The following is a 14,677-nucleotide window of genomic DNA, read 5'->3' as shown; positions in this document are numbered from 1 at the left end:
TGACGAAGTATACGCGTGCCGCGCATAATAGCATCAGAAAAGAAGGACGACGGCTTGCGTCGTCTTTCTTTCACTACTTCGATACCACAAGGCCTTGCTATTATTATCTATTTTTATTAAGTGTCTTATATACTAGCAGACTGTTTTTATTATACTCCTTGCGATTATTTAGCACTCTTTTACCGGTCGCAAAATGGGTTATAACCTATGCATATTTCAACATCACAAGCTCATGTCACCGGGCGAGGTTGAAGTAAAAAACTAAAAGGCGATGTAGCGTTATCTTCTCTGCCATATGAAATTGCGCGTGTTAGCACAGCCTCATCATACAAGAACGCGCAAAATTAGCACAATAGGGAAGAAAATCTGCGCTTTGTTAGGCTGTTTATCGTCACATTTTACGGGCTATTTCTTCATCATGAAGTCATGTGGGTAGGGCGGAGAACTACAGTGCTTTGAATCCTCGTCTCAACTTACCCATTTGAAAGCACAACTGGCGAAAAATTTATTGAAACGCGGCAACATTATCATAAGCCTACCATCTACAAGCCTTCCAGGAACAAGATGCAATGGTTACGACGGAAACTGCGGTCGTTAAGACAATTTCGCTGTTGCGAGAGAACCACAGACCACGCAACTCAACATTTCTTACGCTGTGACCAACGTTTCATTTCGGAATGGCAGCAGTGTGCAAGGATGGCACAAAAATATTCTCGTCTTCGCTTAGAGACCTGCACGTTCTTCTCCAGAACACCGGTTTAGAGAAAGAACACTTATTGTCTAGCGGAGTCACCAGGCATATGCAGAATCCGCACTTGATTTTCAAGTTGATAACGTGACATCTGACGATGAAGCCAATAAGAGTGAGCACTGGCGGAAAGCATGCGATAAGGAAGAAGCTGAACATTAAATAGGCGTTTTTTTTTGTTGTTCTTTCGTGCAGTTCCCGTAGTTTCTGGCAAAAGATGGTTGTCCCGTGGAAGCTCTGCAAACTGTGGTATAATAGTTTGTAGAGTAAATTCATTTAAAGAAAATATACGTGCAGTCACTGCGCCGAGCCATAGAGCAGATGTACAAGTCAGTATTCACGCGGAAATATTGAAAGACACTTGCGCATGGCGCGCTGACATTCACTTGACTCTTCACTTCAGTCAACCAAGCGAACAGGCTGGCTTGAGGAAGGGATAAACAGACCACATCCATGCCGTGAATAAGGTACTTGACAAATCTGCGAAGTACAATCAACCTCTGTTTATGGCTTTCATAGATTAAGGAAAGTGATTTGGTTCATGAGGTTTACCAGCAGTCAAGGAGACATTGATTAATCAAGATGTATACAAGGAATATGGGAATTATTAGGGAATTGTCGGCAATGACTCCACAGCTACCTTACTTCTCCACAAGTAGACAGTTACCCACCGAGAAAGACGCCAGGCAAGCAGAAAGTCTTTTCATTGCTATTCATGGCATGCTGTTGATACGGCCCGCCGAGCACCTGCTGCCGCTGCTTCTTTCCAGGAATCACCCTGCGTAACAATCGCATTCCCACCAATTTGACATGACCAGCCGAGCGAGAGTCAGGTGCCTGCTGCCAGGAATGAGCCGACGTCAAAGTGGGCACCATTGCTCGTCAGCAATTTGTGCACGTATGGTTTCTAGGGTTCACGTCTCCCTAAGTGCGCGTATCCTTGGAAAAGATGCCCGAACGTTGACCTCACTCCGTGGTTGGTCTTCAAGAACCACCCAGAAACCTCGAGGCCACCGCAGGGGAGAGTGGACGATGTGACGGGAGGGGAGGGTCGGGGGTGACCCCGAAGAAGAAAAGACCTCTGCCTCCGTCGGGAGAAAATGGCTTAGAAAGCCGCAGCACGGAGGCGTGAGGTGGCTATAACTGAGACTTTTCAAGCCAGCATTCGTTTTGCTCTCGTCTCATGTTTCGTTTCATGATAATTTTCTTCGTAATACAACCATGAGAAGCCAAAGAACAAGGATACCAATGGAGAACATAGGAGGAACTGCTTGTACTTACTGATTGAATTAAGAAAATGATAAATTAATGGCAATGAAAATGGATGTAAAAACAACTTGCCGCAGGTAGGGAACGATCCCACGTGTTCGCATCACGCGTACGATGCTCTAACCAGTTGAGCCACCGTGGCGCCGTTTTTCCATTCACTTTCTTGGGTACTTATGCTTTACTACTGGAACTAACCTGGGGTGTATTAGCCAGTGCCACTACTCACAAATCTAGGTGGCAAATGTGGAACATCCTTTCTGCCGCAGGCGTCACGAGTGCGTGATCTTTTTGGGTGAAGGCAACTGGTCAATAAACTGGCACATGCTACCTGAAGGCATCACTGTTGCCGGATACGAGGCCCTCGTGATGTAATGAATGAGAAGAAAGAGGGTTAACCGAGGGGTCCCATTTTTATTGATTATAGCATGAGAAGCCAATGAACAAAGTCACCAAGGAGAACATAGGGGGAACTACTTGTCCTTGCTAATTGAAATAAAGAAATGATAAATTAATCACAGTGAAAGTTGCTGAATAAAGAACAACTTACCGCAGATGGGGAACGATCCCACGTCTGCGCATTACGCGTGCGATGCTCTAACCAGTTATGCTATCGCGGCACCGTTTTACAATCCATTTGCTTGGTTACTTATGTTTTACTACTAGAACTAAGCTTGAGAGGGTTAGCCAGCGCTACCACTCACAAACTGTGGTGGAGGATGTGGAACGTCCTTTTTTGCAGCACAAGTACGCGATCTTTTCGGGTGAAGGAAAGATTTTTCCCATTTCGATTCGCCGCGCGGTAAATTTTGGATGACTACTTTGATTGTGCTAAGAACCGGGGCGTTCATGGCATATCTTCTTTTGCACACATACCTTGTGGAAAGGGTTAGCTAATGTTGCAGACAGATACGATGGATGTTAGAAGGTTAGAAAAGTCAGAATTGCTGTTGGTATGGGAAGAGTTTGGTGTAAATGCTAACGATGGAAAGAAAATGCCAGCTGTCCAGAAAGCAATTACACATAGTGGCACTGGCAACGAAACCACTGCGATTGCTTGGGAGCTGGTACTGGAAACACAGAAAGAGCAAGATCGGAAAAAACAAGAGCAGAGAAAAACATTGAAAAGAGATGGGTGACATAGAGATGTAAGAATGAATGAATTCTTGGGTTTTACGTACCAAAACCACAATTTGATTATGAGGCACGCCGTAGTGGGCAACCCGGGTTAATTTAGACCCCCCAGGAGATCATTAACGTACTCTCAATGCACGGGACCTGGGTGTTCTTGCATTTCGTCCCCATCGAAATGCAGCCGCCCCAGCCAGGATTTGACCCTGCGACCTCTTGCTTAGCAGCGCAACACCATACTCGCTGAGGCAACACGGCGGATATACCGAGAAATACAAAACTAGAACTTGATATGCCGAAGTCGATTGTGCTGACGGGCAGTGAAAGTAACAGCTCAGTTAGACCATGTGATGTCGAACTATGCCATAAGGACCTATAAATTAAACCATAAAGGTGGGCGAGCACACTGCCTTGTTTTTAGTTCATTTGGGAAGAGCTTGGGAGAGGTGTAACTTCGCTCCGGTAATATGGTGAGAGTGGTTGGTGACTTCGTTGCCATGTGAAGTTGCGAGCGTAGTCCGAAGGTTCGAGGCGAGGCACGCGAAGGACTAAGAAAAAGTAAAGTCAATGTTCTTGAAAAGATGTCGCTTTTCACCGGAAGCCTTCAGGAAGCGTTTCAGAGAAGCGAATAAAAAAAAAGCAACGAGGACTACATCAGGTTTCTGTACGGTCTCAAAATGATCCTCGTTGAGTGGGTTAAGGGGGCTTTAGTTTACGAAATTGGAGAGAAAGTTGTAGAATGCATGTGTCTCGAACAATTTTATAGCAGCATTCCGCAGCCAGTGAGGTTTTGGTTACAGGATATAGAGGCTGTTCCACCAATATATACAAATACAGAGACACAGTATTGCCCACCTAGACACAAACCGAAACCAGGTAAAATATGTATAGGATACAACATATTTTCCTTCTCCCTTTTTTAGTGAATATGTTACTACATTAGCAGGTTAATCGCGCTTCGTGTATACATGAAAACAACAAGAAGACATCTAGAAATACACACCGAAACATATATACACAACAAGAAATGCAACATCAGAGTACGCAAAAAGTATACAGATCTGCATATACTTCAGTATATGCATCAGTATACAACACCAGTGCACGCAAAAAGAAAAGCAAGGATCTGTACACATTCACAGCTCGTCTCTGTATCTGGCTGGTAGCCGTCTCTCTTGGTGCGCTGAATACAATGGCCAGGGAGACACGACATAAGTGCTTCCCCTTCTGCAGTGTTAACGACAGGACGTGGCACAGTTTCTTATTCAGGAAACCGTTCCATGGCTGGCCTCGTGGGGAAGCAGGACTGCATCTTGCCCTACGCACAGGTTGCACTGCGGGAATACTTGCCTCGGCAGGCGCTGGCTGCCAGGTTGCAGAGAGAAGTGGCGAATCAAAAGGATCATGCTTTGGTGGGTCATGCCATGTGGCATCTTGCTGAAGGCCATTGTTGCCCGTGCGGCGAGCAAGCACCTTGCACAGCTTTGCCGCGTTCCATGTTCTACCGTCATCGAGACGAAGGATGCAGCAGCACGTTGACCGATGACTTCCCTAGGCTATGAGAAGGAAATGTCACCCTTGAATGAAACCGATGGTTTCTTCACCGCACTATATCTCCTACCGCCACCGTTTTCGGCTTCGCAGCTCGCCGCGTGTCGGTGCAGTTGCCTGCACCTGTACTGTTGCCTGCACTTGACATGCAGCCGTAACTTGGCCAGTTCTTAGTTGGATGTCTTTGCGAATGACTCAGGCGATAAGCCGGGGATATCAAGTTTTGTTCTTTTGAGCCTGCCATGACGCAGCACCGCCGCGGCTACTCTTGTTGTGGCTTGTGGTGTGCACTGGTATGTGGCGAGGTAGTCCCGTACAGCAGTTCGCAGGGCACGCTGTTCCAGTTGTGCCAGATTGATGCACGTCTTGAATGTGCGGTTAAACTGTTCGATCTCTCCATTTGCCTGTGGGTGATAAATGGATAAATATGACAGATGGAGAGCTCGTTCTTGTAGGAAGTTGCCAAATTCGTTTGAGGCGACCTGGGGTCCATTAACGCATACTCTCTCTTCGAGATATCTTTCCCTTGCAAATATATTAAGCAGGAACTCGCTCCCAGTTCTTGTAGAAACTTGCCTTCAGAACTGCACCTCTGGCCATTTTGAGAAGTAGCCTACGAACGTCATGATAAACCTGCAATTTGGAGGCACCGTTTCCAGTGGACCAGCAATATCCATTGCAAGTTTTCGCCATGGTCTCCTGTAGCTCAACAGTTTGCAGAAGGGCGGGCGACGTCTTTGCCAATTTGTCTGCCCCCTGACAGATGCTACACTTGTGGACTGCTTGCTCCACGTGGTGGTCCATGCGGAGCGACAAAAACTGCTCCTTAATGCTGGATTTTGTGCGCCTGATGCCAATGTGGGATTCATGCGCTGTTGCAAGAAGCTCAGCCAATAGGGATGAAGAAACTAGCAGCCTCTCCACACGCAAGAACAATTCGCCTACTACTGACAACTCCTCTCGAACTCCGAAATATGGTTAGGGACCTTCAGGCAGGCTCCTATGTGAGGGCCGCAACCCGTTTACGTATGCCTTAACCTTTCGAAGAGTGGCATCAGCGAGAAACACTTGTTCGAACTCCTCTTTAGTCCCGCAAGTTGCGTGGGCCATGCAAACAATTTCTTCTTGAAAAGTCAACTGAGTATCTGCAATATGGGCGGGCAGTCCTGAATGAGCATCCGCTTACTGTTTGAAGAGCCCTTCTGGTACTCAACAGTAAAATTATAACGGAGTAGCCTTGCGCACCATGGTGCGATTTTAAGTGGGCGTCGGCCTTAGTGCTGCTAGGACAGAAGTGAAACGAGTGCCTGATGCTCTGTTCGGAGAATGAAGTTCCTTCCTCAAACGTCTGCATGCCGAAATTCATGCAAATGCTACCCTTTCGCCAACCGCGTACTTTCCCTCAACCGGAGATAGAATGCGTGATGCGAAAACGACAGTACGTGCGTATGACCGGCGTGCTCCTGGAGGACTGCTCCAAGTCCAAATTCAGATGCATCTGTGGAAATGATAATTAGAAGCGCAGAGTAAAACCTGCGCAATACGATATCTGAGGATAATAAGGATTTTACAGTGCGAAAACTATTAACCACCTAAGTAAACCAGGTGAACTTCGGTCTATACTAATGAAAGCCCTCAGTGGCTCTACCATCTCGGCTAAGTGTGGCACAAACATGGCGCAGTATTCTACTAGACCCAGAAAGGAATGGAGTTCAGCGGCATTGTTTGGAATTGGGGTTTCCACAATCCGCCTCTTTCACGGCGCGGCGGTGCATGCGCCCTGCCCTAGCGGATTACTCGCGAAACGTTTTGGAAGGGATGCGCGCGCGTGGCCGCGCGGCCAGATATCGGGGAAAAGTACCCCCCCAAAAAAAGGAACCTCTTGGACGCGCGCTGTTGCAAACGCCGCGCCATTTACCACGTTGAAACTCCACTGATAGCTCGACGTCGGTGCGGTGCCGAAAACGTGCGTAAGTCTGCAACTCCACTTTGAAACAGAAAATGGCCAGGGCTTCATACGGACTGCACCGTGAACCACGTAGCTGCCGCCTTGCATTGACGGCTGTCAAATTTATCGATAAACCCCTGCGTTACACTTGGGCGACACTTCAAAAACACGTTGCTGACGCAGTCCTGCAGCGTCGGCCCACTGTTGCTGGTGGTGGCAGCGCGTGCCTGACTTCACGTACTGTTTTAAGGCGTGGTAGCAATTGGTCTATACGAGATTGACACGACGCTGACGCCGACGATCGGTCGACTATTCAGCACTGTATCATTGAGACCATTTGATCGTCATAGACCGAGAACGACGCAAATGGCGGGTGCGAGTTGCATATAGCGCGACGGGCTTTCGTGTCGACAGCACCGAGAAAATCAGCTCGACGACCGTGATAGCTTGACCAAACTCTACGTGATCAGCCGTCGAACCGACAACGCGATAGCTGCAGCTCATTCACTTGTAAATATAATTATTCGCGCTCAAAATGCGTCGACATGCCTTCGAAGTTGACATGCACGAGCTTCAGTCCTTTCAAGCAGTGCACGTGAAGTTTGAGTCAATGTTGATCCTGTTTAGGGAAGTTTGGGTTATGCCTGACCCCGTCGAGTTCGTGCAACCGCTACCGGTGGAGCTGAACTTAAAAAATAAGCAGTCAGGACGAAGTAAACCGCTCGTATAGTTAGGTTGCGACTCTATAGCGATTTGATAACTATTCTTCACTTCGCACGGCACGTACACATTAAGCGGCAAGCGGCGACACAGCGCTGTGCCAACATCTTGTACTGTGGTCACCGTACCCGAACGCTGTCGGTCGCATTCCCGTAGATCATAGGTCTGTGTGTGTTGTTATGCTGACATTTCTTAATTCCAAAGAAGCATTGTTTACCTCTGCGTCAAACAGGAAAGGGGAGACAGTGCATTCGACACAGCAGCATAAACTTGCTCAGTTGCCAACGGTGTCAGCGATGACATCCGCGTTTCCGCAAGAGAACTACACGGCATATAAGTGGGGACTTATGCCGAGCACAGTTGTCTCTAATAATACTTTATAGCACGCGCAAACTGTAAGTATGATGAAGTTAAACAAAAGCGAGAATCAGTAGTAGCAGCCAGTAATATATATCTGTCTGAATCACAGTTGCAGTTGTTTAAGGGACTCGGCCACTCATACTGACTCGTATTTGTGTTTTGCGACGTTTTGAGATTATTTCACCTCAGCGATGCGCCGTTTCTTCAATAACCGAAGCTAACAGCGATCTGAAGCTGTAGAGTTAAACAAATGCACCGCTTTGGCAAATCCCACGTGTAACGCTGCGCTCAAACGCTTCTTGAATATGCGAAATGTTTAGTGAATGTGTAAAAGGAATACAAGACGCGATGTACAGTCGCAGACATCAGCGACAACGAACTCAACGCAGCCGCGTCGGCAGAGGGAACTCGGCGTGCCTTTGTCGGCCGCGCTGATACCACAACAGCGCACTCGGGCCTGTTCACCCACTACAGTTAATGGGTGACCGACATGCTGCCCCAGAGAAACCATTAATAATTATTCGCGATCCACGAACCGCACAACCGACGTACGCTCAACATGGGCGCAGGTACACAAATAAACCGGCGAAATCCCCGACACCCTTCCAAAACGTTTCAAGTGGCGTGCGTCAGAGGGCAGCACAGGAACATGAAAGAGGCGGATTGCGTCTACTTTCCTTGGAAGTGGTGAAATACCACAAGGTGTCACCTTGTGGCCCAACAATTCAAGCTCCTGAACCCCAAACACGCATCTACTGTTCAATTTCAGACCTGTGCCTTTTGTAAGCTGTAATACCGACTCCAAGGTATTTAGGTGCTCCTCAGACGAATTACCAAAAATAATGATGTCGTCCATGTAGAAGAGGACACCAGCATAGCTGCGAAGTATTAGAGAAATCATAACGTGGAAAGCTGCAGGTGCTAATGCTAATCCAAAACAAACACATTTAAAATGGAATAGTGCTTCGTGTGTGATAACAGCTGTTAAATCTCAGCTTTCATGGTCCAGGAGAACTTGGCGATAGGCAGATGCAGTCAAGTTTCGAAAAGTGCGTTGCCACCACCAAAGCATGAAGCTCATTCATGTGGCGCAGCGGAAAACTGTACGGAACGATCGGCTCGTTAGGTTCACGTAGGTCTGCACAAAGCCTAATACTTGCATCTTTCTCCCGAATTACGACAATGGGGGGCACACATTCTGACAGATTGATACGTTCAATGACGTCCAAGCATTTGAAGTGCTGCAGCTCAGAAGACACGCGTGGTGGTAACATCAAAGGAAGGCGGTGCAGTTTTGAAGCTACTGGCTGAATACCTGTACGTGTCAGGAAGCTTTAGCTCGGGTGCTCCTATCTAAATACATGTAAAAGGAGAATTCATTTTTCTCGTCAACCACTGCACCAAATTTGACGAGGTTTGTTGCATTTAAAAGAAAAACTTGAAGTATAGTGATTGTTGGTTTAAAATTTCTGATTTAGGTCATCAACCTTTATTAAAAATTGGAAAAATTCGCAAATTTTCAGGAAACGAAACTATCACGTTTACAACACTGTAACTTAGCAACGAAAAACTATCTTACAATTATGTGAATCGCATCTAAAGTGCATCTAAAGATGCAATAGTGCATCTAAAGCGGCAAACAAAATATATGTCACACACGAATTTAAAAAAAATAGTAATATGGAAATACAGATTTTGCAGAACCCTTGTAAACAACGTAAGAAATCCACGTGAGATGTAAAACGATATATCGAATCTGTCCGCTTTCAATGATTTAATGGATTACGTTTACACAACCGCAATATCTGTTCTTGATGTAGAGCTATAAATTTGTAAACTTCCTGCTTCTATTTTCTTCAAACTTCCGAATTATTGAAAATTCTTGCAACAGAATTCAGGCCCTAAATCAAAATTCAGCGACCAAGGGTCGCTAGAATTCACCGTTATCTTTCAAATGCAACAGATTTCATTAAAATCGGTCCAGGAGCTATCTCAGAAAAGCGTTTTCCCGTTATACATGTATTTGAATAGTACGCGTCGGAGTTGGGCCCGAGCTAAAGCTTCCTCTTAATTCTGTGAAGAAAAAGTTTTGCAAGAAGCAGCTCATTTGTGAAGAACGAGCTGAACTGTTGCTGAACTGCTGGTGGCAGCTGCGTTGGCAGCCCGACCGGACCTGTCAGAGCCATTTCGGCAGTCGGTACCGTGCTGGTTTGAAAGCGCTACAGTCGTGGTCCTTCACTGCGCAGCTTCAGTGCCTGAATACCACTCAAGCCAATGAGAGAGGCGCCCTGTTCGTCGACATAAAAGAAAAGCGATGCGCTGCGATTCTTAAAGGAACTTAGAACGACAGAAAGCTGAGCTAGTTGGTAAGAATTCATTATGCGAAAAAGAGTGAGCAATTTAAACTTTATAGAAGAGGATTAAAGTATACCAAGGAATTTCCTCAGCGACGCGTAATTCAGTTTCTTGACATTTCCTTGGCCTTCGACCAAAATCACGTTTGTTGGCAGCACTCCCCAAGATCTTCGAAGCCGTTGCTAAACGTTCAATCTAAGCATTCCAAAGTAGTGAAAAACGGAATTGCCATGTCGTGCCTTAACTCTGCTCTCACCAGATGCTGCATGCACAAAATGAGCGCCAGTTTTAATGCGCAGGCCCGGCGCCTATTAGAAGCAGGTTATCCTAGTGTAGCAGTGGCCACTGTGGCTGAGCGCCTAAAGAAGTCGGTTTCGAGGGGGACGGACGTGATTACAGACATGGCATGGCATATTTATAATGGTGGAAGTGCGTGCGTGTGTCAGCCTTCGATTACTTTACATAAGGAAGAGATTAAGTGCCTTAACCGGGTATAAGTGTCTCTCACTCAGACAGGCACATGTACCTACTGACACGTGCTGATACCATTCCTGAGCTTGCGGAGATGAGTTTTGTGTCTTCTTTCTTTTCTCGCCTCAGTGCTCCCTTCAGTTGATAGTCGGCGTTCGTGTTGTGTGTCCACTTCTCTACTCTTGTGTCCGGTCTGCACGCCTCACCTCTTTTTTGCTTCAATTTAAACTTCATGCACAGCTGTTCGCTACCGCCTCTACTTATAAACATTTCGAGAGTGCCCGATACAGCCACAAAAGAAACATTTCTTTCCCTTTTTGCTGGGCAACGTGGTCATGAAGCGCGGTGCCGGGTAGAGCCACATCTGAGGCAGTGGGAATAATTCGCGTGTTGCTGCAAATTTGAGGGACGGCGCTTTCCAGATGGGGGGCAGTTCCCATGTGTGCGGCTTTCTTCAGCTTATCACCCTGACCAAAAGTGCGAGCACGCGGCCGTGAATGCGGTGACGGCGCCGCTGAACTGCCTTGTGTGCAAGTATGCGCAGATACTGCTTGCACAGAAATAGAAAATTCCTTCATTCCCGCAGCTGATTTGATTTGACTCGCGAGAACAACTAATAATAATATTTGGGGTTTTACGTGCCAAAACCACTTTCTGATTATGAGGCACGCCGTAGTGGAGGACTCCGGAAATTTTGACCACCTGGGGTTCTTTAACGTGCACCTAAATCTAAGTACACGGGTGTTTTCGCATTTCGCCCCCATCGAAATGCGGCCGCCGTGGCCGGGATTCGATCCCGCGAAAAAATCGGTGACATTCGACGACCGGGTTGCAGGCGGTGTTGAAGTGCTTGGGCAGGGTGCTTATCGCAGAGTCGTACACGTCCTGCATAGCTGCGGTCTCTCTCCTCCTCTGTCTACCACCTGCAAAACAGAGAAGGTGTTGCAAATACGTTGGCCTCTCTGTCCCATCAAATGGAGTAGCCGAGACTTGCATCGCTCTGGGGAAAACTTCAAAGCACCGGATGCCAGCAGGTAGACTTCGAACACATCGTGCCATGGCGACCATGGCTGCACGGGGTGACCCGGTGTCGGAAAAAAGGGATGCTGGGGAGCGATGGCGCTGTAAGTGATTGGGCAAGCGTGGCTGGATTTCTCCCGAGAATTACATTCGAACTGGCGCCAAGCTCGTCGCCATTCTAGTGGAGGAGTGGCGTGAGCAGCACACTGGCTGCTTGTTGCATACTGACCCTTTAATAGACGTTGGACCAATATATGCAAGCACAGGGACGGAGTGTTTTCCACCTAAGAAACCGAAACCAGGAAAAATATGCAGAGGATACAACATGTAGGCACGATAGAAAAGGCGGATTGCCTAGCTAATAAGTACGCAAAGCGGCAAAGACGCACTGCCGAGATCGGGCGTTGTAATGTAAAGAGTTACCCGGGAGGGTAATCCCCCCCCCCAGAAGAAATGAAGAGGCACAGGTGAAGCCCACGGAGGGCGCCGAATCTGTGAACGCGACCGAAGAAACAGCCCAAGTTAGCGGTGCTAGTCACTCTGAGGAGGAAGTGACAGAGAAGTTCTTGACGAAAAAATTTGAGAAGGGAAAACCGGTACGGCGCTACATTTCTTACGGACTAGCGCACTATCCCTCGCGATGTTAGAAAAAGGCAATGGTACTTTCATATGTTAGTTGAAGCGATGAAAATTTTGAGATTTCCCGTCCATAACTTCGAGAGCAACAGACAAACGGAAAACCGTGTAGGGCATTAGGGACAACGGAGTGACCAAAGACCTAGTTAACGCTTTTTTCCAGAGAGCCAAAGGCTATACAGGGGAAGTAACTTCGATTAAGCCATCATTGGAAGAGCACAGTCTGTGCCTGGCGCTAGCATGAGTGATAATTTCAGGTCACTTCGAAGATCTAAGGGGAGAATCGGGCGTCTCAATATCGCTGCTCATAGACTATACCTACCTCTTTTCAAACCATTCGGCTCGTTGGTTGCCCAAGCGTGGTCGCAGTTCGGAGAAGCAAGGGTACATATGTTAACCCACTCGCAAGCCCGCTCGCAGCTAACGAAGAATCCGAGATCAGACTTCGCAGAAGATAGTAGATAAAGCGCTTCGGGAAATGGGGGTTATGATAATTGAGGATGAAGCAAACAGTGCAACAGTTGAGTTGCCAGTCGATATAATATCAGAAGAAAATTCGCGTAACGCTGAAACACCATCAGTAGAAATGACAGGTGCGGAAAGGGGCTCAGTGCTGTTACGTGCCTCTGGGAGCTTTCACAGGCTGGGTCGATACAACGCTGCTCAGCACAGAGCTGGAGAGAGACCCGAGTCTAGCACGCTTGTACCTATACGAGAATGAGGGTATCGCTAGACGCAAAGTAATCGTATAGGAAAAAACAAGATTCCTGTACAGACATTGCAGTGATCATAAAGTCCGGATTCCTCATCACCTAATCGTGCCCGAAGAGGTATCGAGCTGATCTTCTGAGTTTGTGTATCAGAAATGGCTGGTCGGGCCATCTACGAATCACCAAAACAAAAGGAAGTTACTTGTAATAACCGATTGGATTAAAGAAATGATAAATTAATGACAAGGAAAGTGGATGAAAAAACAACGGTTTCTTTTTCATCCGCTTTCATTGCCATTAATTTAACATTTCTTTAACAACGCGTGGGGTTCACCCGAGCAGAGATGGCGTACGACCGAACCCTCCATTCTCCTCTCAGAATGCTGCAAGAAATGTGGGAAGGGACGGGACAAAGTCAGACGGTATAGTGAGCTACGTGTTGAAATTGCTGGACCGATTGAGTGTCTCGCGTAAGCTAGTGTAAAAAAAACCTAAAGAATGCCAAAGCAAGAGCGAAAGCGTACTATTACAGGAACGCACGTTGTGTAACTTTAAGGAAAGTTCACAAAATCATGATCCTACGACCCTCATGGAAGACAAACTGCAAAACAGTCGATGTTATATATAAGATAATGGAGACTAATTACACATCAATCATTCCAGGAAAGAATAAATTGAGCATTTACCACTGTAACTTAATGAAGCCCTATGTCGGAAGGGAGCAGGTTGTGAACGGAGTAGTCCATGCATAAAAGGAGGTATTAGTCAAAATTCCTGTTTTGGGCTCAGAGACAGGCGCGGAGCACACCGTAGATGAGATATTGGATCTGTCTGTAAACAGGTTACATCTCAATACCTAGTAAGTAATAGACCTTCGGGCGCTCTTTGATGAGTTTCGCCAGTATTTCGGCCGACGGCTAGGAAAGGCAAACCTCATCACTCATGATACTGGGCTAACATAAGCAGAGCTAGTAGTCAGGTCAAAACCTTATCGAGTGTCTCCTCCCCAGCGAGAAATAATGAAGGCAGCTAGGGATAAAACGAATGCTTGAATTAGGGGTAATTGAGCCTACGGACATTTATTACATTTCCCCCATGATTCTCATGGAAGCGAATAGGTAAGAACCTGGTCCATGCATGGGCTATAGCAGATTGAATGCTGTCACGAAGGACCAAACACAGAGCAACGATTAGAATGTGTGAGCGTCACGACGTAAATTTCCACCCTTGATTTGGTTAGAGGTTATTAGCAGGTACCCATGTCACAAAGCGCCAGCGGCTACGTGGTGTTTATTTCTCCGACTGGTACCTTTCGACATCTCATGCTAAGTTTCGGTCTGAAGAGCGCATCGCGTAGCTTTTTGGAGCCAATGGACATTGTTCTCCAAGACAAGCAAGGCAACGCAATCCCGCCTTTGGATGATGTGGCGATGTTCTCGAACAGATGGGAAAAGCATATTGTGCACGTAAGAACTGTACTAGCACGTTTGCGTGAGACGGGTCTCTAGTTAAAGGCTCAAAAGTGCTACTTCGGTTGTTCGCAGGTCAACTATTTAGGCCATGTCGTTGGTCAGGGAACGCGATGTCACTTCCTATTGAAGTTAGGACCTATCGGTAAATTTCCTCAACCACGGAAAAAGATAGCATTTAGGGCGTTTGTGGGGATTATGGGGTGTTACCATCTGTAGATCCCCAATTACTCTCAAATATCGAGCCCACTGGCAGATGAGCTCCGAAAGGCAGAGATCAAACAGCTTCGGT

The 14,677-nt window shown here is 46.9% G+C and overlaps 1 long non-coding RNA gene across 1 annotated transcript in view; it reads left to right on the top strand.

Moving 5' to 3' along the window:
* LOC129387366 (uncharacterized) overlaps positions 1 to 14,677 on the top strand; it is a 54,616-nt gene that overhangs the window by 28,180 nt on the left and 11,759 nt on the right. The gene's annotated exons all lie outside the window — the stretch shown is intronic.

The sequence above is a fragment of the Dermacentor andersoni genome, chromosome 2, assembly GCF_023375885.2.
Source record: "Dermacentor andersoni chromosome 2, qqDerAnde1_hic_scaffold, whole genome shotgun sequence".
Classification (NCBI taxonomy): domain Eukaryota; kingdom Metazoa; phylum Arthropoda; class Arachnida; order Ixodida; family Ixodidae; genus Dermacentor; species Dermacentor andersoni.
Note: the sequence above shows the minus strand (reverse complement) of the source record. Positions and strands in the feature narration are given on the sequence as shown.